The sequence below is a fragment of the Pipra filicauda genome, unplaced genomic scaffold, assembly GCF_003945595.2.
Source record: "Pipra filicauda isolate LSUMZ 115617 unplaced genomic scaffold, ASM394559v2 scaffold495_size435866_pilon, whole genome shotgun sequence".
In the NCBI taxonomy this organism is placed as follows: Eukaryota; Metazoa; Chordata; class Aves; order Passeriformes; family Pipridae; genus Pipra; species Pipra filicauda.
Genome location: NW_024104637.1, coordinates 262554 through 283560, shown reverse-complemented (window position 1 = coordinate 283560; position 21007 = coordinate 262554). Strand labels below are relative to the sequence as shown.

The 21007-nt window shown below is 43.5% G+C and overlaps 1 protein-coding gene across 13 annotated transcripts in view; it reads right to left on the bottom strand.

The window, feature by feature from the left end:
• The window catches only part of ANK2 (ankyrin 2), a 261559-nt gene that overhangs the window by 146846 nt on the left and 93706 nt on the right, over positions 1-21007 (bottom strand). The window lies entirely within an intron of this gene.

Sequence of the window (21007 nt, the reverse complement as noted above, 5' to 3'; positions counted from 1 at the left end):
CCCCGCCCCCGATCCCACGGCATCATTAACGGCGGGGGGCGAGGATCGCATCTCCACCGCCGAGAGCCACGGTCCCCATGGCAACGGAGCCGGGCAGGAAAACACCCCTGCACAGGCTGTGGATTGACACGGGATGAGCCAGTGAGCTCGGCAGCATTCCCAGGCTCAAAGGACCTGCACGACGAACGCTTTGCTCCATCAGCGTGCCACGCTCCTGCAAATTTTGCAACTGTGCCTCTCGCAGCATGGGATGAGCAACAAGCACGGGAAGGAGGCAAGGAGGGACCGTGGTCCAGAAGCTGGAGAGGGAGCAGACACTTGCAGGGTGTTTCTGGCTCATCTGCCGGTTTTCTATTTTTCCTCCAGGCAAAACATATTGAAATTCTGTAAAAACGTGTAGAGTGCTACATTCTCTGTGGTTCTGCCCACCCCCCGGTAACTTGAGCAGATAAACACATCTACAAAGGTAAGAAACCTCTGAAAGCAGATGTGTGATTCTATTAATGCACACGGATAAAAATAGAAAGCCAAAGTTCCACACACCTACCACCACGCAGATTAACTTCTTTTTTTTAGCACAAACCTCCATTTTCCACCACTATTTTTTTCCCATACTCTCCAAACTGGGGGAAGAGAGCGTGTTTCCCCCTCTGTCCTCACCATCCAGGACATTCCAGCAGCTACTGTAACACCTACACAGTACAATAAACTGGCTACACTTCTTCTCTCCCTTTGCTTTGCCAACTTTCTCATAAATAGCCTGAGTTTCTGAGTAACTGCCCTACTGAAATACCATAAAACAAATTGTTTCTTTGATACTGAATAACAACACTTTTTTTTTTTCCCCTGACAAAAGCCATGCAGTTCCTGGACAACTTCCTGTATAAATATACACTCATTTAAAAGGTTGTTGCAGTCTGGATTCGCTTGCCTTAAATAATGAGAAAATTATTTTGTTTCTTTACCCACAGAGGTTTCTGTCTCTCTCTACCCACACACAGACATCTGTATATATATTTACTTAAAGACTTGGCTAAATAATCACTGACTAGAATAAAAAAGAAGACTGAAATACCCAATCCTGCAAAAGTCTCAAGAGCAAGACAGTTGGGGTACAGGGCTGCTATAAAGCACAATAGATAAGTCAGCTTATTTCTAATTGACCCAGGACTCAATCTATAAGAAAATGACTTCTTGCAGCTTTACCAGCTCTATTAAACTCTATTTCTACAGAAGCCTGTGGTAACAAGAGTCTTAAAACGCATTAGTAAATTTTAATTAGGGATTTCTTATCTCTTTTACATGCTTACAAATTAAAATCCAACTTAGTCAAAGAAAGGCTTCCATTGACTTATAGAAGGCTTTGGAGAACGTCTGTAATTTCTACTGATGCTGACAGGAATTGTGTTCATAAAGGAAAAACGAGAAGCTGATGCTTTGCCAAGGAGAAAAACCACCAAGAACGTGTGGGGAAGTCCTGGTGAATGTTGTTTTGTGTACCAGGAGAGCAGGTGGAAGGAGGACAGCAAAAAGTGAGGAGAAAACCATATTTCACAGGGATTAGGAGCTCACAGAGATCAATCCCAAAGCAGCAGGTCAGGCACAGCCACATCACTCACCTGTGCTCTGAATAATCTGCCCAGAACAGTTGGCTGATGGTGAATGTTTCTTAGCACACACACACACATCACCTAAGCCTACTTACCTTAAATATTAATGCAAGGACACCTACTCACAACTCTGGTGACCTCAGCATTAGAGTCTCGTGGCTCAATTCTTCAGGGCAAAAAGAGCAAGACTTAAATTTGGCAAATGAAATTAAATGAATCCTTTTCCCCCTGACAACAATTTTCCCCAACTGTGATAGACTGCAGGGCCCAGCACTGTGACAGCTAATTAGGCTCTAGCAACAGGGCCAGCACTCTGTTTCTGCAGGATTTCTGTGCAGTTCTGCCTTGTGACTGCACACAAGTTAGTTTACTTTTGTATTTAGTTTTGTATTTTTTTTTAAATCTCAGAAATACACACACACACCATTGAGAAATAAATAAGAAATAATTAAAACCCAACTGCCTGCATCTTCAAGCTCCGAGCATTCTTCTTACCTTATGCTTTTTGTAAGAACCACACAGAACCTTAAAATACCTTTTAAAGTAAGTGTTCTAGACACATCTTATACTCTCTCTAAGCATAACAGTATCCCACATTTATTTTGTATTGTATCCCTAGCAACAGGTGTGAGAACACTTCAGTTAATTCATAAAAAACCCTAATGTACAGGAATATTTTGTAGCAGGATACTGAGCTAACAATCCATGGAGGTGAAGTGTGTGTGGGATGTTCAAAATCCCTGTCCCTCTCTGGGGACACAATTCACTGCTGGGTCCTGGGCTCTTCTCTCAGTAGTCAACAGCTCTTGAAACTCCTACACAAATCATAAAGTCATAGAACAGTTTGGGTTGAAAGGGATTTTAAAGGTCATCCAGTCCAATTCCACTGCAATGAGCATCATTTACTCTAATGCAAAGTCAAATACCTTTAGAACTTGCCTGAGCTTCTACTCTGAATTGTGCTCAAATCATTTATTCCAGTCAGCAAAAATTAAACATATTGATTCCCCCATACCAAGGGCAAATATACGTTAAAAAGGCTAATAATCCATTACAGTAAACAACCTATTGGTGCTTGTCCCAGGCACGAGGAACCTTACCAACTGACAACTCCATATCCAGGCACGGACAGAAATAAGCACTTCTCCAAACAGAACCCAAAATAATTGGCTTCCTACCCCTGCCTCCAGTCTGACACTTCCAGTGAAGCCAGAAAAGCCATCTCAGCTGTGAGGATTTTGGTGCTTGGGACGGGGATTTGCATCCTGTGAGGAATCAGATCATCAAATCACTTCCCATACAAACTCAGGAGTGTTTTAGGCAACTTTCAGTGCAAACGCTTCTCTGCGCTTACAAAAAATTCCCAGTCAAAACTTTTTCAGCTGGATAATGGCTTGCCAAAACAACAGACTTAATGAGGCATCATAGCAGATCACGGAAATATCTATTTCCCCCTGAAAAAGTTGCCTTTCCTTAGAGATGGGGAGAAAAAAGAGAGAGAGAGAGACAGTACAGCACAAAAAATCCCTTCCACCCTGCTGAAACTATCGCTTTCAACAACAGCAATCACTGCCAGGCAGGACTCAAAATTAATGAGGAACCTGGGGATGGGGGGGGGGGGGGAAATTCCCCAAGCTAAAACTATATTTGGATGGTAATCTGTAGCAGTCTGCAGTGGGGTATAAACAGGCACCCAACGTGGCAGTCAGGTTATGTGCAGGCTGATTAACCTGCTCCAGGTTACCTGCTTTGATGTTTTACCTCAGGGCATGTCTAGAAATAAGCCCCAAGCACTGTTCCTACACTTTTCCAAAGAATTACCTTGCAAGAAACTTGCATTGTGGACACTGATGCTTGTGGCTCCAGCAAACGTGACCGGACATCCTGTGTTTTCAAGTGCAAAATACAGCTATTTTTTGTGTTTATCACACAATTAAGATACTGATATATATCTATATGACTTACATACATATATCTAACATTCCAAATAAGATTCCAAGGTGAAGATGCATCTCCAGGTAGCTCCAGAGCAGGAGCACATTTGTAAACGTTACAGCCTGAGCGACTGTCACCGGAGTGACGTATTTTTTGCTTTATTTTAAAATCACACTGCACCAAAGGTCAGCCCTCCCTTATCACCTGACGTGGAGCTGCTGGACAAGCCAAAGGAATCCTGCTGACTAGAACTTGGTGAGGACCTGTCCTTGGAAGTGCTCCTACAGCAGCAGGAATGTGGCAATTCGGATGGTTTCTCTCTCTCTGTAATTTCATTCCTCTGTCAGACCCGTTTGGTCATTTCGGACAAACCACCTTAAGCCATTTTCTCCCATCGTCACTGGTAACACCCAAATGATCCAAAATTTGGTCAATCTGTTCCAGGAGGTTGAATAGCTTTCTCTGAACGACTGGGCTAATTACTATAATCCCCAGCAGTGTTACTGAGGTGGCAAAATCTCAAGGGCCTGGAACTGGTGAGGATGGAGTGACAGCAGGCTTAGGGACAAAGTCTCTTTGTGTTGATAAACTGGGTGTGCTCAGTCCCAGCAGCTGTAACTAATACTTATTTCCTTTGTTTTTCCCTCTTTTTCTTCTATTCACACGATACAAACACCAGCAGCACTCAAAAAGGTTGCTAACCAAGCTGTGGAAAGCACAGCTACAATTCAAAAGCAATAAAATACAGCAAAGGTGGAGTTTTGTGTTAACAAAACTTGAAAATTGGTGATCTGATGTTCTGACCTGTACACATCAGTGATTTGTACCAAAGCTCTAGAACTAAGGAAAAAAGGGGGGGGGGGGGGGGGGGAGAAAGGATAAGTCAAGCTCTGCCACAGGCCACCCAGGGCAGTGGTGGAGTCACTGTAAAATCCCAGATTGGTTTGGGTTGGAACCAAGGGACCTTAATGCTCATCCAGTCCCACCCCCTGCCATTGGCAGGGACACCTTCTACTACCCCAGTTTGTTCCAAGCCCTGTCCAACCTGGCCTTGGACATTGCCAGGGATGGGGCAGCCACAGCTCCTCTGGGCAACCTCTCCCTGGCAGGATGTAAAAGGTGTGCAGATGTGGCACTTGGGCACATGGCTAAGTGGTGGCCTTGGCAATGCTGGGGAAATAGTTGCACTCAATGATCTCAGAGGGCTTTTCCATCCTAAATGACTCCATGATTCTACGACTTATGCACCAAGTGCAGGTAACAGCAAAGAATGAAGAGCTTGTGACCGGTCAGCCAAAATTTTGATGCCCAGAAAACCCCTGAAAAACCTGTTAAAGCAGCCCAATTGTAAGGATTTTTGAGCAAGGCTCTGCTGACCTACCTAGGAATACTTCTGCCCTCTGAAATCCTAAGTACATGGTGACAGTCACAGACCTGCTCTGACTGAGTGTCCACTGGGCCCCCCAGTGACACCTGCATGGCTCAGCAAAACCACAATTGCAAACGGCTCCCTGCTGACTGGATGGCAGGAAAAATTGGATAACCTTCACAAAACTACCCAGAGGACTTCCAGAACAATGGAGCAGCCCTGACATAAAGGGAATAATGATCACAGGAGCAGCCAAAGCGAATTTGTTAGGAACTAATCACGTCAAATAAATGGCAGGGCTTGGGGTGGTTTTATTCTAATAAGCCTTTCAAATGGACCTGCATAAGCAAACTGGTATGGAACCAATGGAGATAAAAGGACAAAAATAAGCTTGTTTCCTAATAAAATATAGAAAACCATTCTTTGCTGGGTATCTCTGACCCATGAATGCTGGAGATGAGACACTGGATTTATAAAAATTCCAGGAGCTTGAAATGTAAAACACAGGTGGGGAGGTCCCTCACCCAGAGGAGGAGGGGCTGGCATCAGCTCTGCCCTACTCATCACACTGCCCAAAAGCTGGTTTCAGCTTCAAAAATCAGAACTGGGAAAAATTAGACCAAAAAAAAAAGTTTAAAGCAAGCCCACATCAATGAACAATTCTACCCATCTCGGTGGAGTTTTTGTGGTTCTCTGCCAGCAGAGATGATACAGAAACGTGGCTCTGCACTGACGGACTTCCAACATTCTTCAGCTCTAATTGGTGGTGTTCATGCAGTCAGCTACTAATTGCATTTGTTATTTCCAACACAAATACAGAACGCAGGTATCTCCTTACCCCATTTGTCTCTTCAAAAGCATTGCCTAGTTGTGCATAAAAAGCCTTCCCCGGAAAATAATCAGAGGGAAAAATTCCGAGCCCGCTGCAGATACGCTAATTCCAGGGTACATCTTAGTTATCAAGATTTGCCTTTGATTTGGACACTTGTTTCAAGAAAATTAACATACAAACCAGAAGTTATCGTAGATAAGACAAAGGATGAAATTAATTTTAACACTTCTATCCTTTTTTTTTTTTTCCCCTTTCTCCTTTATTTCCAGTTAGAACATTTAAAGTTCCGTGTTCCACGGATTGCAAAAATGGGGGCTGGTGCCTTTCATTCACCAACTAACACTTTTGTCAGGTGGATTTTGGTACCATCTGAAGTGGCTTTTGTCCTGCAGCATAAAAATAGATGATTGCCTTGTTAATGTACTCTGGCTCTTTTGCTGACACACAGAGGGTGTAACAAAGTCACAAACACAGAGCAGGTTGGAAAGGACCTTAAGGATCAAAGTCAGCAGCAGAGGTTCATGAATCTAAAAAGAGCTACATTTTAAAAAGCCTACTGAGAGAGTGGGCCTTCCTAGTCTGAAAAAGGAGGATCAAATAATGCTTGAATCAAACTATATAAAATTCTTTCTCACTCATTTTGTTCATGTTATTAAAATGCCTTAAATTTCTCTCGGTGCACTGTGGAGCTGATAGCATTAATGCTCATTAAAGAACTGCACAGAGAGAGATGCTGCTTTAAAGCTACAATGCCCCAGGCAGAGGGCAGGAGCCCCCCAGACCCAGCACTTCCCATGAGGCAGCTCATGGAGATGCAGGAAAGAAAGAGCACCCACTACCACTATCACTGTTTTATCCTTTCAAAGGTACTGTCTCTCTCTTTCTCTTTTTTTTTTCCTCCCCATCTCTAAGCAAAGGCAACTTTTTCAGGGGGAAATAGATATTTTCGTGATCTGCTATGATGCCTCATTAAGTCTGTTGTTTTGGCAAACCATTATCCAGCTGAAAAAGTTTTGACTGGGAATTTTTTATAAGCACAGAGAAGCGTTTGCACTGAAAGTTGCCTAAAACACTCCTGAGTTTGTACGGGAAGGGATTTGATGATCTGATTCCTCACAGGATGCAAATCCCCGTCCCAAGCACCAAAATCCTCAGAGCTGAGATGGCTTTTCTGGCTTCACTGGAAGTGTCAGACTGGAGGCAGGGGTAGGAAGCCAATTATTTTGGGTTCTGTTTGGAGAAGTGCTTATTTCTGTCCATGCCTGGATATGGAGTTGTCAGTTGGTAAGACTCCTCGTGCCTGGGACAAGCACCAATAGGTTGTTTACTGTCATGGATTATTAGCCTTTTTTTATGTATATTTGCCCTTGGTATGGGGGAATCAATATGTTTAATTTTTGCTGACTGGAATAAATGATTTGAGCACAATTCAGAGTAGAAGCTCAGGCAAGTTCTAAAGGTATTTGACTTTGCATTAGAGTAAATGATGCTCATTGCAGTGGAATTGGACTGGATGACCTTTAAAATCCCTTTCAACCCAAACTGTTCTATGACTTTATGATTTGTGTAGGAGTTTCAAGAGCTGTTGACTACTGAGAGAAGAGCCCAGGACCCAGCAGTGAATTGTGTCCCCAGAGAGGGACAGGGATTTTGAACATCCCACACACACTTCACCTCCATGGGATTGTTAGCTCAGTATCCTGCTACAAAATATTCCTGTACATTAGGGTTTTTTATGAATTAACTGAAGTGTTCTCACACCTGTTGCTAGGGATACAATACAAAATAAATGTGGGATACTGTTATACTTAGAGAGAGTATAAGATGTGTCTAGAACACTAATTTTAAAAGGTATTTTAAGGTTCTGTGTGGTTCTTACAAAAAGCATAAGGTAAGAATGCACAGAGCTTGAAGATGCAGGCAGCTGGGTTTTAATTATTTCTTATTTATTTCTCAGTGGTGTGTGTGTATTTCTGAGATTTAAAAAAAAAAATATAAAACTAAATACAAACTAAATACAAAACTAAAATAATTTGTGTGCAGTCACAAGGCAGAACTGCACAGAACTCCTGCAGAAACAGAGTGCTGGCCCTGTTGCTGGAGCCTAATTAACAGACTGCAGCTTGGGATTTAAGAAACTCTCAGTGACTTTCCTTTTAACTGGGTGTGATTAACAGGTTACCCTGAATATTCTCAGCACCTTCACCTATACATTTCTGAGGTGACACACACACATTGACCTGATAATACTGAAAGAAATGCAGCCAAACTGGCACAAACCCTTCTGAAAACTCTCTTAGGGCTTTTAAATATCAACTACCTTTTTCTAAAACGTAAACCATGAGAAAATACATATATATACAATTGTATGTATAGGGTTTCAAGTTAATACACAAATGCGAACACAGGGTAGATGACACAAAATGTCATGTCCAAGCTACTCTGAACAAAAACACCTTGCAAGCTGCAAGACAGAAATACAAAAATAAAATAAAATAAAATATCAGTGAACCTGAGAGAGAATCAGGTACATTTCAAACCACCTTCTCATGAAATACCAGAACTAAAATATCATGCTGTTTTATAGCCTTCCACTTTTTTAAAGCAGCATCCTAACTAATTCAAATGCTCTTCGCCCTCTTTGGCAGATCATCAACTAAACCACCACCTGGCTTAATTAAGCAGGATTGAAACTATTCTGCATAAAAGTAAGCATAAAAGGTGAGAGAAACCACATGTTCATCTTTTATCTCATATTTACTCATGTCCCTGAAACCTAAGAACACTTTCATTCCCTGCTGGACTCATCACAACAAGTGTTGTGCTTTATATAAATGCCATGAAGATTCATAATCTGGGTAAAAATGCATCCATGGACATGTGTGTGGAAACCAGCAGTGAGCTCACCCTGGTGAGATCCCACCTGGAATGCTGCATCCAGCTCTGGGGGCACCAAGAGAGGAAGGACATGGACCAGAAGAGGCCACCAAGGTGGTCAAGAGGGATGGAGCAGCTCTGTGAAGAAAGGCTGAGAGAGCTGGGATTGTTCAGCCTGGAGAAGAGAAAGCTTTGGGGTGACCCAATTGTGGCCTTCCAGGACCAGAAGGAGCTACAAGAAAGATGGAGAGAGACTATTTCCAAGGGCCTGGAGTGACAGGACAAGAAGGAACAGCTTTTAATTCTGAAAAGTACAGTGGGTTTATCAGCAGCTCACTGTTCTTTAGACTTAATTTTGAAAATATGATTTATCACCCCTTTTCCTTCATCTCTTCCCTTGATATTTTTAAAGAAGATGCCTAAAATCTCTGTCTCACTGGCCTTGGCTGCCAGCCAAGGGAACGGACACAGTAGGATTAGATGGGATATTGGGAAGAAATTCTTCCCTGTGAGGGTGGTGAGGCCCTGGCTATAACAGTTCGTTTGGACACATGTCTGGAATAAAGACAAGTGCCACAAACATTTAAACACACAATATCTTTTATTACAGTAATAATAATACTAATAAACTTAGCAAAGAGAATCAAAAGCTAAAAAAAAGATACAAAATAACTACCTTATTGTGTGGTCTTAAAAACAAATACTACGAACAGCATTTATACCATGATATTAACTAGTAAAAAAGGAGTTTAAAGGGATACCAAAAAGGGATCTTAACACAATATTGTGTTAACTATTAACACAATACTGGTCAGTGAACGGGGAATTAAAGGGAAAATACTATGGATGCTAATAAAAGGGTATTAAAGGAACACTAAAAAGGATATTATAAAATTTGCTTTCTTGATTGTTTCCCATCACTACACTGTGCCCACCCCCCCAGCCAGGCAGGGCTGTCAGGATCTGCAGCAGCTGGTCGGTGCCCATCCCTTAGCGGGCGTCCCCGCGGAGCAACACAGGCTCGGTGGCAGGATGAGGATCGCTCAGCTCAGCAGTCCTGACAGCCCATTTTATCAGCTCCACATTACACCACGTAGGGCCAGGACGTAGTGTAAGGTGGGGCCTGAGTGGCAGCCAAACACCACCTGATCATTGCCTAATTAATGGCAACTGCCTGGGCCTGCCCTACTTGTAGGGCAAGGGGCCAGCGACCCCTGCCCACATCATCTTCCTCTGTGCTCCATTGATCATCTAATTCTAAAGTACCCCCCTCACACTGGCACAGGCTGCCGAGAGAGAAAGTGTGGCTGCCCCATCCCTGCAAGTGCCCAAGGCCAGGTTGGATGGGGCTTGGAGCAACCTGGGCTGGTGGGAGGTGTCCCTGCCCATGGCAGGGGGTGGGACTGCCTGATCCTTAAGGTCCTTTCAAAACCCAGGCCATTGTGTAGTTCCATGATTTCTAAAGGTCCTCTCAGAGCAGGTGAGGTGTGGGATGGCACCTCTGCTACTAAAGACTGGGAAGGTGAGTGGGGAAGCTGCTGCTCATTAATCCTGGCCCACGGCCAGGCTGTCACCACCCACTGTGACACCCGCTCTCAGGGAGCCCAGCACCTGCACAGGGGTGACAATGAAGCCAGCAAAGGACAAGAACTTGAATAAATTCTGAACTAAATGCTTGGCTGGCAGCCAAGGCCAGTGAGACAGAGATTTTATGCATATTCTTTAAAAATATCAAGAGAAGAGATGAAAGAAAGGAGGTGATAAATCATATTTTCAACATTAAGTCTAAAGAATAGTCAGCTGCTGATAAACCCACTGTACTTTTCGGAATTAAAATGCAATTCTTTTCCAAGATTGTTCCTTTTTGGCTTTCAAGTTATCTTCCTGAAAACCTTTCCATAATTTTATCTTCTGAGAGTCTCCATTTTATTTCGCTGAAATTCTATTATGTGCCAGCAACCCAATTGTGAAACCTCTGCAGTTGGTAAGTTCCCAGAGGCTACAGAAACGTTTTCTTCGTTTAGAACGGCCGAAGAAATAGTTCTTTATTTGAGCAGACAGATCCATGGAAGGCATTTAGCGACCTAAGAAACAAAGCCACTGAGCACTGCAAGGAGTAACACACTGCATGGCTGGAGTGGACAAAGGCCTTCAGCAACCATTTGAACCCCAGTTGGAGGCCAAACCTCAACATTTATGTCCACTAAAACAGATGTTGAATGAGATCAACGTTAAGAAACAATTTGGTTTGCCTCTGTCCTGAAATGTTTTGCTAGACAAAGTTTACCTAAATCAGAATAAACCCTAAATAATCCCTGCTGTTATTTGTGAAGGGCTTTCCACACCTGGAGTTTTCTCTGTAGTTCTTCTGCATTAGAAACTCTCTGTGCATGTGCAGCCCCTGGGGCAGCTCTGGACTAATTAACTGCCCGCCTTGCCCTTCCTTCCCACTGCTCTCAACCACAGCCAACAGGAGGTCAAAATTGCAGACACCAAGACCACGTCAGAGTCAGTAAAACTGAGGTCATCTTCTCTGTTAGCCCAACCACCCAATCCCATTATCCCCCTGCAATGAGAGAAGCTCATCATCTTTCCTGAGCTGAAGCCTGTGTCACAAGTGACGACGTTCCAAACACGTCTCACAATTAATGTGCCCTCCCCGCTGTCCTTGGAGCGCTGCACTGATGTGCCACGTCTTACATCACCCTAAGATGCACTGTCTGTACACCACAAACTCTGATGGAGCTTCCAGCAATGCAGAACAGTGTGACAACTCTGGGCAAGTCACCTTCTGACCACTTGAAACCCCTCAAACCGGTCACACCAAACCTTCCCTGGGGTTGGGGGTTTTGTCTGACGTGACAGGGTGTTCAAATTCACACACGATAAATAGGAACCTCACTTCATATTTTGGAAACAACCACGCAGGCCGATTTGCCAAAAACTCACCTTGATTTCCAGCAACACTGGGAGGCTTGGAGGAAACAAGTCAAAGAGAACTCTGAGGGTTACAAAAATAAATAATTAAAAAAAAACAAAAACAGTGATAGTAACTCTCCCCAGAAGAAACTGTTGTAATGTCATCTGGAATAAATAATCTACCTACACATTTCACCACCTCAAGGCGACGTGTGATGGACTTACTCAATCCTCACTGCTGATACAGCAGGTCACAGCTAAGCACTGCTTTTATATTTTAAAGGTCAATTGACATGCTTCAGGAAGAACTAACTGCATGTTTCCACAGGTATCTGCTGAATTTTATGGCACAAGCTGGGAAATGGACTGATGATATCATATTTTCCACAAACATCAATATATACTAATGGTTCTCATTACTACTGCAATAAAACCATAATAATTTTATTAGGTAACAAGGAAAAATTTTCCAGAGAAGGATTAAATACCTGGCCCCAGAATTTATCAATCCCAGCTCTAAATATATCAAAAAGCAGTCCTAATTCAGCTATTCATGTAGCTACATGCCATAAATGTCAAAGGTAAACAAGGAAATATTCAACTCATTCCTGGTGGGATGGATCTCAAAGCCACTAAAAGGAAGTAAAATTACCAAATTCAGTGAAAATCCTTCCATAAACTTCAGCAAGGTTTGACTCAGGCTCTAAAAATGAGCTGTGGGTTTTGTTTGAACACGGCTAAGGGTCTGCTTTCCTCGGCACAGCCAACCTGAACGAGTCCCTGGATGCTTTGTGTGACCTCTGAGAAAAGACTTTGGGCTCAGAAGGGAAAAGTAAAGGGCACGGAGAGCGAAAAGAAGAGGCAGGGATTTTTAAAGAGAGGGTGTGTGGGAAATAAGGGGCCTCGAAGCTGGTCCCCAGCAGTGAGAGGGAGGCAGGAGAGCTGAGGATCACTGGATTCTCAGCCTGGTTTTGGCACTTGCACCTGAGGTTGCCCCAGGCAAACCCCTGCAGTGACACCAATTATTCCTATGAAGCCCATTAGCTGCAATGATGGCAAATGTTGTTTGAGAAAATGAGTATACATTAATATTAGAACGGCAGCTTAATCTCAGCTGGTCAAACCAAGCATTACAGCAACACAAATCACACTCTCATTTCATTGGTCTTTTTGAGGCGGAAAAAAAAACCAAAGAATTACCTGCTTTTCATGCTTTTCCAATAAAGGGTTTTTCTAAGTACATGGTAGTGAAAAACACCTCTCTGATGTTCTAGTCAAGCACCAAAACACTGTCACACAAAGAACCAGCCTTACCTTCTCTCCCAGCTGCTCATTTCCATCCCTTCCCATCCTGTCTCCTCTACAGGGAGGAAGAGGGGAGCTCAAACCCAGATGGGATTCTTACTGTGGTTCCCAGAAAGGACAGCAGAGAGATCCAAACCCCATCAGTGCCAGAACTTATTTCTAAACACAATTACAAATGCCACAACTACGTTACAGACTTGGGAGACTTTTCAGACTAGAACCTGAGGTATTTGGTTTCCTTCTGTATTAAACAAAGCTTCTCTTTTGGGCAGTTAAACTTTTTCTCAGAAAGCTCCAGTAAAAGGTTAACCATTTGTTCCTTCTTTCAGGGGAAAAGAAAATAAAACTTACCACATTCATCCTCCCAAGAGGGTAGATGGGAGAAAATACACAGAGGTCCAAGTTCAAACATCATTTGCCCATGTGAATGATCCAGTAACCCTGGTCTCCACCACCAACATCCAACACATGAAGCTTCCCTGATTCCAATTCGTGGTCAGCTGGTTTGTAACCACATCTTTGTCACTTTGATTGCATCAATCAAAAAGGTGGCTCCCATTAATGGCATTTACTGCTTTCATTCGGCCATTGGGTTGGTTTTTTTTTTAATTAAATGGGTTTGCTTTCCATTTGGGTGAAGCCACATTGTGCAGAAGAGATTTCCAGCAGCATTTTTTTCGCTCATTCACTAAAAAAATTGGGATACCATTCACAGAACTGCTGTATAGGTACGAGCCAGGCTGTATTATTTCTGTTCAGAGGTAACAACTGGCTTATAACAATGACTTCTAAGAAAGGCATGTTGTACATCACTACCCTAATTGCTGTCAGCCACATTTCCAACGGGCCACACTCCTAAGCTCCCTCTGCAAAGGAGCAATCTCCAATCTTAAAGTGTACATTAGTGCATAATGAGATCCTGGCAGCTGTTTTCCAACTGAAAGCCATCGCCTGCTGCTTCTGTTGGTGATGTGGCTGTGAAAAAAGCAGTTCTGCTGACGAGCAGGGGGGAGAGAGGCGTGCACAAATACACGGCCTCACGTATAATTAACCACGAGCCCTCACACGCTTACACCCCCCAACACAATTACAGAGACTGCAAGCAAGCTCTGCAAGGGCCATGCTTTCCCTGGAAAACACCTTCTGCACCATTAGAAGAGGTTAATTCAAGATAAATGCAGTAACAAAAGCCGGGCTCGCCTCAAGGTACAGGAGGGGATCTTTGCACCTCTCCTCCCCAGCTCTGAAGTGCACCAAAGGAAATGGTAACTTAGCTCTACACTTGACCCATTTAACCGGGATTTCACACCAAACAAGAGGCCATCAGCAGTTCAGAGGGCTGAGGGGGACGTTGGAAGGATCTCCAACTGGAGCAAGGGGGCTTGGGCAGGGCAGTGACCTTTAGACAAGGCTTCTCTCCCCCTCGTTTTCGGGAATGCTGCAGTCATCGTTCCGCCCTCGGCGCGAGCAAAGCAGCTAAAGCACAAGTGGAAATGCCAGCTCATAAAGCGCCTTTCTTCAGTGCTTCAAAGCTAATGAGCATGAATCACTGATTGATTGGAAAATCTGTGCCCATTCCAGCGCTTCTGCTTCCTGATGTTCACCCTGCTCCGCTCTGTCAGAGGTGCAGGGCAACCAGAGCCCAGCTCCCCGCCGGCTGTACCAAACCCACGCTCCCATCCAGCACTGGCTGTGCTCTGCTGCCATGCTCTGGAAAAACCACGGGATCCAGCACACCACCACGCCCCCGAGGGCACACACACACACAGCCTAGGGCCTGCTCCTCCTGGTGTTTGTGCCTATTCATTCATTTTTTGATTAGATCATACCAGTGTATCCACCAGGACGGTCAGATGAGATTGCTAAGGGTTTGCACCATGAATAACTGCCACTGTTTCTTGACATTTACATGTTGACATCTGCTCTCTGAGACTGAAAGCTGCCAGATATGTTAGATATTTAAAATGTTTTAAAAAGAGCATTTCGGTCACAGGAAAACAGCACCATTTCTAGTACAGTAGGAGATAAACAAGGATCAGAACTGTATATTCTATAAAAGGGTGAAAATTATTTATAAACATCAGTTTCCACTTTCATTTATATACTTCTAAACCAGCACCCATTCTCTTCATTGCCTCAACTGCACCAACACACACTTCAAACCCTGTCTTGTATAAAGGAACCCTAGGAGTGGAACAACCAGCAGATTTAATTGATCATCATGGAGCTAAATCATTGCAGGAATCTGTGCATTCCTGGTGCCAACTGAAATCCATACCCTCTGTTTGCTCACATCCAGTACCAGAGCGTAATATAAACCCTGGCAGCCAAAACTGGATGAAACAAATAAAAACAACCAATCCCTTCTGAACTGCTCAGCCTGTGGCAGAACCCTGTGTGCTGTTTAACCTAGAAAATCACTTCCAACTGCAATTACTGCCGTTTGCTCTCTCCTTTCCTTAGGAGCTGATCCTAATCTCCAGGGAGCGCTTCATTCACGGACTAAATCCATGTGTGTGTGAGCTAAACTGAGAGAAAACAGAAGTAGGTTACAAATTGTGTACCTGCTGGTAACACAAGTGCAGCCAGCTGGAAGGAACCACACAAGAGGTGAGATAATGTGAGTTGGTGTCTACCTTTGCTCCTTAAATTGTCATGTGCTCAAGGAACGTTTCTACTTCAAGAAGGTTTGGAGGAGACCGATCCAGGCCCACAGGTTTGATTTTGCAATGCCTGAAAGGATACACTGCCTTTTTGGTTAAAAAGGTAAAGATATAATACTACATTTCCATCCTCCAAAATCACATTTGAAAGAGAGAAAGATAATTTGGAAATCAATTACGTGTCTTTTCAACCATGAATTTTTTACCAAAAAGTGACCTGAAGCAATTCACTGCTTCTCTCATGCAATTTTAGAAACTACTCTGAGGGAGCCTTAAACATTGGCCCATCTCCATCTACTTTTTAAATATTTCTCCCTCCTGTATTTGGTGCCAGAGAACAATGAAATCAAGTGGAAATAAATGAGAAAATGCAAAATTACAAGGATCCCACTGAAAGACTAACAGTATGGTAAAATTCTACTGAAAATGCACTGAGGAAATAGTGGATTATTCCTACACAGTGTAGGAATAATAACAGTAAGTTCAAACTTTTAGCTCAGCAATTTTTGTCACCACGACAAAAGCAGCCTACTTAATCAGCTAGGAAAGATTTCAAAATAATTAATTCCTGCAAATAAATGAGGATGGAAGGGCCCCCAGCCATCTTATTATTTTTTTGGCCTCCCTCTGTTCCTTGCATTTCAGAGCTCCAGGGCTCCCAGTGCCTAACCTAAATATCTACGTGCTGCATATGTCAGTCTCGATTTGGAGAGTGAAAGAACCTCCCTAGCCAGAAATGTCATCTGAAGCATCAACACAAGATGCCCAGTGGAGACAGGGACACAGAGCCACAAAACCACGGGATCTCTGATGGGGAGAGGCAGGTAAGAGAAGCGAAGACCAGGAGGGGAGGGGAGGCAGGGACAGAGCACGTGGCTGCCTCCAGCGTGGCCCCAATGTCCCCAGAGAGCCAGGACAGGCGGCTTTGAGCCCAGCTCAGGCTCTGTCACCGCAGGAAGGCGTGACAAGGCTGCGAGATGTGCGAAGGCGAGACAATATGTGCCATCCCTGACAGCCTCAGGCATCCTGCAGGGAGAAGGGGAAGCTGGCTGGGGAACAAGGGACTTGCTTCTCTGACTCAGTTGATGTTTGGCAAACATTGGTGAAAACGAGTGAGAACTGCGAAGGGTAAACCAGGAGCCCGGGATGCGGGATCAACACGCCACACTGCTCCGTGGAACAGCCACCGCTCGGATCCAGATCACTGCCTGCTTGCTCTCTTCACAGCATTTCAACTGGGAAATGCAGCACTGCCACAAATCTGCTAAAGCACTCAAACCACTCCACCCCTTTGCAGATTCCTGTTGCTCTGTTAAGAAAACCCCGACGTTTTTAAAAGCGATCAATATACTAACTTTAAAGCCCACAACGAAGAAATGTAACCTTCTAGGTAGCTGTGTTAGCTCTAAGACTTGTTCATTGCTCATCCCAGAGCACAACAGTGTTTGAAGTGACCCTGTTCCACTAGAACACGAAGACCTAGAAAAGCCAGGCTCAGCTGCGTGGCTGAGACCGTGTGCCCTCTCCATCTTATGCATTTCACATTGCCAGAAAACACAATGACAACACAAAACACTCCACTCCACACATTCAGCTCTGTCACCCATCATTATTTTTTCCCTGTCTTGCTGCCGTAAGGGAATGGAAATTATTCCCCCAGAGTGTCCATCACCACGGGGCTGCTGATGCAACGGTTGCTCTGCAGCAACTTGGGACACGGAATGAGATGTTCTATCCCACAGTGGGACAAATCCACACCATTTTTGGTTTGTTACCGTCACACACACAGCAACTGAAGCTAAATACATCAGAGCAGTTGCAGCTACGATGTTAGTTTTACAGCTGGGACAAAAGGTGCTGGAAGCCCCGTGCTAGGAAGAAAAGGCAAAGGGAACAAGCAAATCCTGATGTGAGGAACGCAAGAACATCAGTGGAGTTGCATCAGATTGAGGACAGCGCAAACCGTGTTAAAGCACAGGGCAGACATTGAGGAGTACGACTGGTCTGACCCTTCACAGCCTTCACAAACCTGTCTCTCGCCTCCACAACTTTAAAACAAGTTCATCTTTTTCCCCATCTATTCTCTTCTTTCCAGAGCAAATTCTAGTGCCATTTCTCTGCCTGTTTACTTTCGTGTAAATTGGATTAGCTCCGCTGAAAGCAAGGCAGTTCCAGCCCTCTCCCACTGGTTCAGCTGAAAGAATAAGACCTTGCAGAAGCTGCACTACCAGTAAAATTAATAATATTGAACATCAGCGAGCTGGGTTAACTTGTAACTACCACTTTTCCTTTGTGATAAAGCCTTTTAGACATCCGACTGCTGAAAGGAAGGAAAGCCTGTGTTTTTTCCTCATTAGCTCTTTCTGCCTGTTCAATTTACTGCATATCGACCGAAGGAAAACCTTCCTTCTGAAACCAGAGGACATGATCTCTCTCAGGAGAGGCAGCAGACTCTGGTTTCATCCTGGTTGGATCACCCAACAGCACAGCCAAGAGCAGGGTGGCCACAGCAATTTGTCTGTCACCGGTAACAACAGCAGAGCCAGGGAAAGAACAGCAAGTAGAGAAGGCAAAGTGGGGCTTGGTCAGCTTGGAAGGATGGCAATTTAGGGACACGCCACCCAGCAGACTGGAACTGCTGTCACACCAGTCCTCACAATGATTTTGGAAGAGATGAACACTGTTTGAAAATACTTAAATAACCACATTTGCCATCAACTAAACTGTTGTTTAAGATTATCTCGGCACCATAGATGATGATGGTGAAGGCACAGAAATACAGGAGCAAGAGGGACCTCCTCAAAGGGCTTGAATCCAGTCCAGTGATAGGTTAGAAAAATCACATCTCATTCATAATTCAGTTTCTCTTGGCTCTTGATCTGATTAAACACATTAGAAAGCTGCAGAAGAGGATCATTTCCTCTTCCCCTCTGACAGCCTTTTGCTTGAGGACACTGAAGCCAAGCTCCTCTGCATTTTGCTCTCTCTTCCAGCCATCCCTCTCCACATGTTTTGTGTACATTTGGATTCTCATTCTTGAACAACATTATGCTCGTACTCCAAAATGGGTCTCAATTACCTTATGCACAGAATAAACAATCATAAGTAATCAAAACTCATTAAAAGCATTTGCTTGTACACTCCAATGATTCTATTAGCAAGTATACAACTTCTACTGGAAGTACCTCACCTAATTTTATTTAAAGTAGGAGATTATGCTTAGGTTAGGAAAAGAAGTCTCATTTCTCTCTCTTAAAATGAACATTACAACTTCCTCCAAGTCTTCTCCAGTATGAGCCTGACTCCAAGCTTTTAATTTCTCTGAAAAAAAATGAGCAATACCAAGACTGGAATTCTGTTGTAAGCTAAAACGGATTATTTTTGCACTAAATCACCAGTGGTGTGGGGTTTATGAAGAACCTGTAAGTTTAGGAAGAACTTCCTAAAGTTTTAGAAAGCCCTTTACCATTAGGGCTTTTAGTACTAGATATGGGAACAGGCTTTATTTTCTGCATGGTGAACAACAGTAGTTGGTTTTCATCTCAAACACTCAAGAAAGAAAAAAACCATCCTTGAAAGGAATTCTAGGAATTCAGTACTTGGACCCATCACAATATGTACTCGGTAAAGGACAGAAGGAAACATCAAAAAACCAGTATATTGTAAATTTATGATGGCTTGCTGTGCTACTCCTTCAACACCAGTGCTGGCTACCAAGATGAGAGGACCAACTCCAAGTGCTGCTCTGAGCAGGTTTCCATGAAGTTCCACCAGCAGCAGAATGACCCTGTTCTGTTCCCTTCTGCATCCCAATGCACTCCAATACTAGAACTGAATGAACCCAGATTTTTCTCCCAGGAACACACATTGTGTCATATCCCAGTTATCACGTGGAGGAGAAGTACCACTGGAAAACTGGATGCAACCCTACCACTGCATTCACAAACCACGGAACGCACAAAGCCACAACCATCACCACGAGGATTAAATTTGGCTTTTTGCAGGTAGTAATTTTCTCAGTTTTATGAAAATTCCAATTTTCCTTTCCTGTATTAGGACAAAACTGAAGCCTTCTTATCCTAAAGTATGCATGCATTAAAACAAATGGGGTCCTGCTGAAAATTAAGAGAAAAGCCTATGTGGCTTCCCATCCAGAACACCCTCCTGGAATACAGAAGATCCAGTTGAACGCTGTATCCAAGCTAAGCTGCTCTCTGCCTCTCCCAATACATAGATCAAACTCATCCAGCTCAATTAATATTTAATTATCCACACAAAAGGGATCAACTTCCGCAGAACAGATAGAGGGCATGTTGGCTGGTGCAATGCAGCTTCTACAGCAAAAGTAGTTCAGGACCTGAAAACAGGCTACATTACTTGGGATTTTGGAGCTCTTGCACATGGCACTGTTGTCTCTGTTCCCAAAATAAATTGTGCCTAACTAGTCAAAACACAGAGGAATTCAATTTGGAATTCTTGTACTCTTGGCTATTTACAAGGTGTACCTTTCCCATCAAGAAAATTATCTATTTTGAGGTTTTCAGAAATTAATTCATGGAATTTTAAAAGGAATATTAAAGCTTGGAGCTGTATTTCTTCAGCAAGTCACTAAGGGTAAAGACTCATGAGGGCTTAACTAATACCAGAACTGAGCCACCAACATCTACTGCATCCAAACTTGGTGTTTAACAGTTTTTGCCTAATATTTGTCAATTCAAAACGCCTAATTAATATTTCCTGGTTGCAAAAGATAACTTTAAGATGATACCCATTTATCACGCTTTTGAAAAATTAAGATGGATCAGCTTTTATAAAGACTCTGAATATGGAGACTCAATAAATAAGAGGTGCTTTCCAAGCACATTCATTTGGCAATTGTTTCAACCTTGAAAGGCTCTGGGCCACTTGACTTGGAAAACAACGGGAAAACACGAAACCACAAACACATTGATTACAAAAAAAAAAAAGTGATAAAAACACCCACTTTGATTCCTTGGATCTTCAAAACATCTCTCCTAGTATGATACTGTTCCCAGGTTATCTAAAAGTCAAATTAAAACATCGGGTATGCACTTAATCATTTGGTTTTTGCTCCCTCATACAGACTTCCATGCCCACACAAACAAACCTTTCAAATCCAGAGGTGAGACCAAGCAGGTATCCCCTCTCCTACTCGGTTCTGCTTAACTATAAGGCCAAGATGCTATATAAAATCCCCCACTGTGGGGAGATCCAGGCAATATTCCAAGCACAATGGGGTGGGGTGAGGACGTTTTTGTTCAAATTCTCGCTTAGACTGGATTCTCTCGTGCCTTTACGGTTGTAGGTACAGAACCTTCCCTCTGTGATAAAAAAAAGGGCCTGACAGCGTCACCTTGTTGCAAAGGAGCTTTTCCTCGCCAGGTCAAAGCCTTTGCACAAGTCCCTGAACACATGTCTGGGCGTTATTTCAATTTGTAGCAATGTGTCTTGCTTGTGCACAGCGTTGGTTAAAATG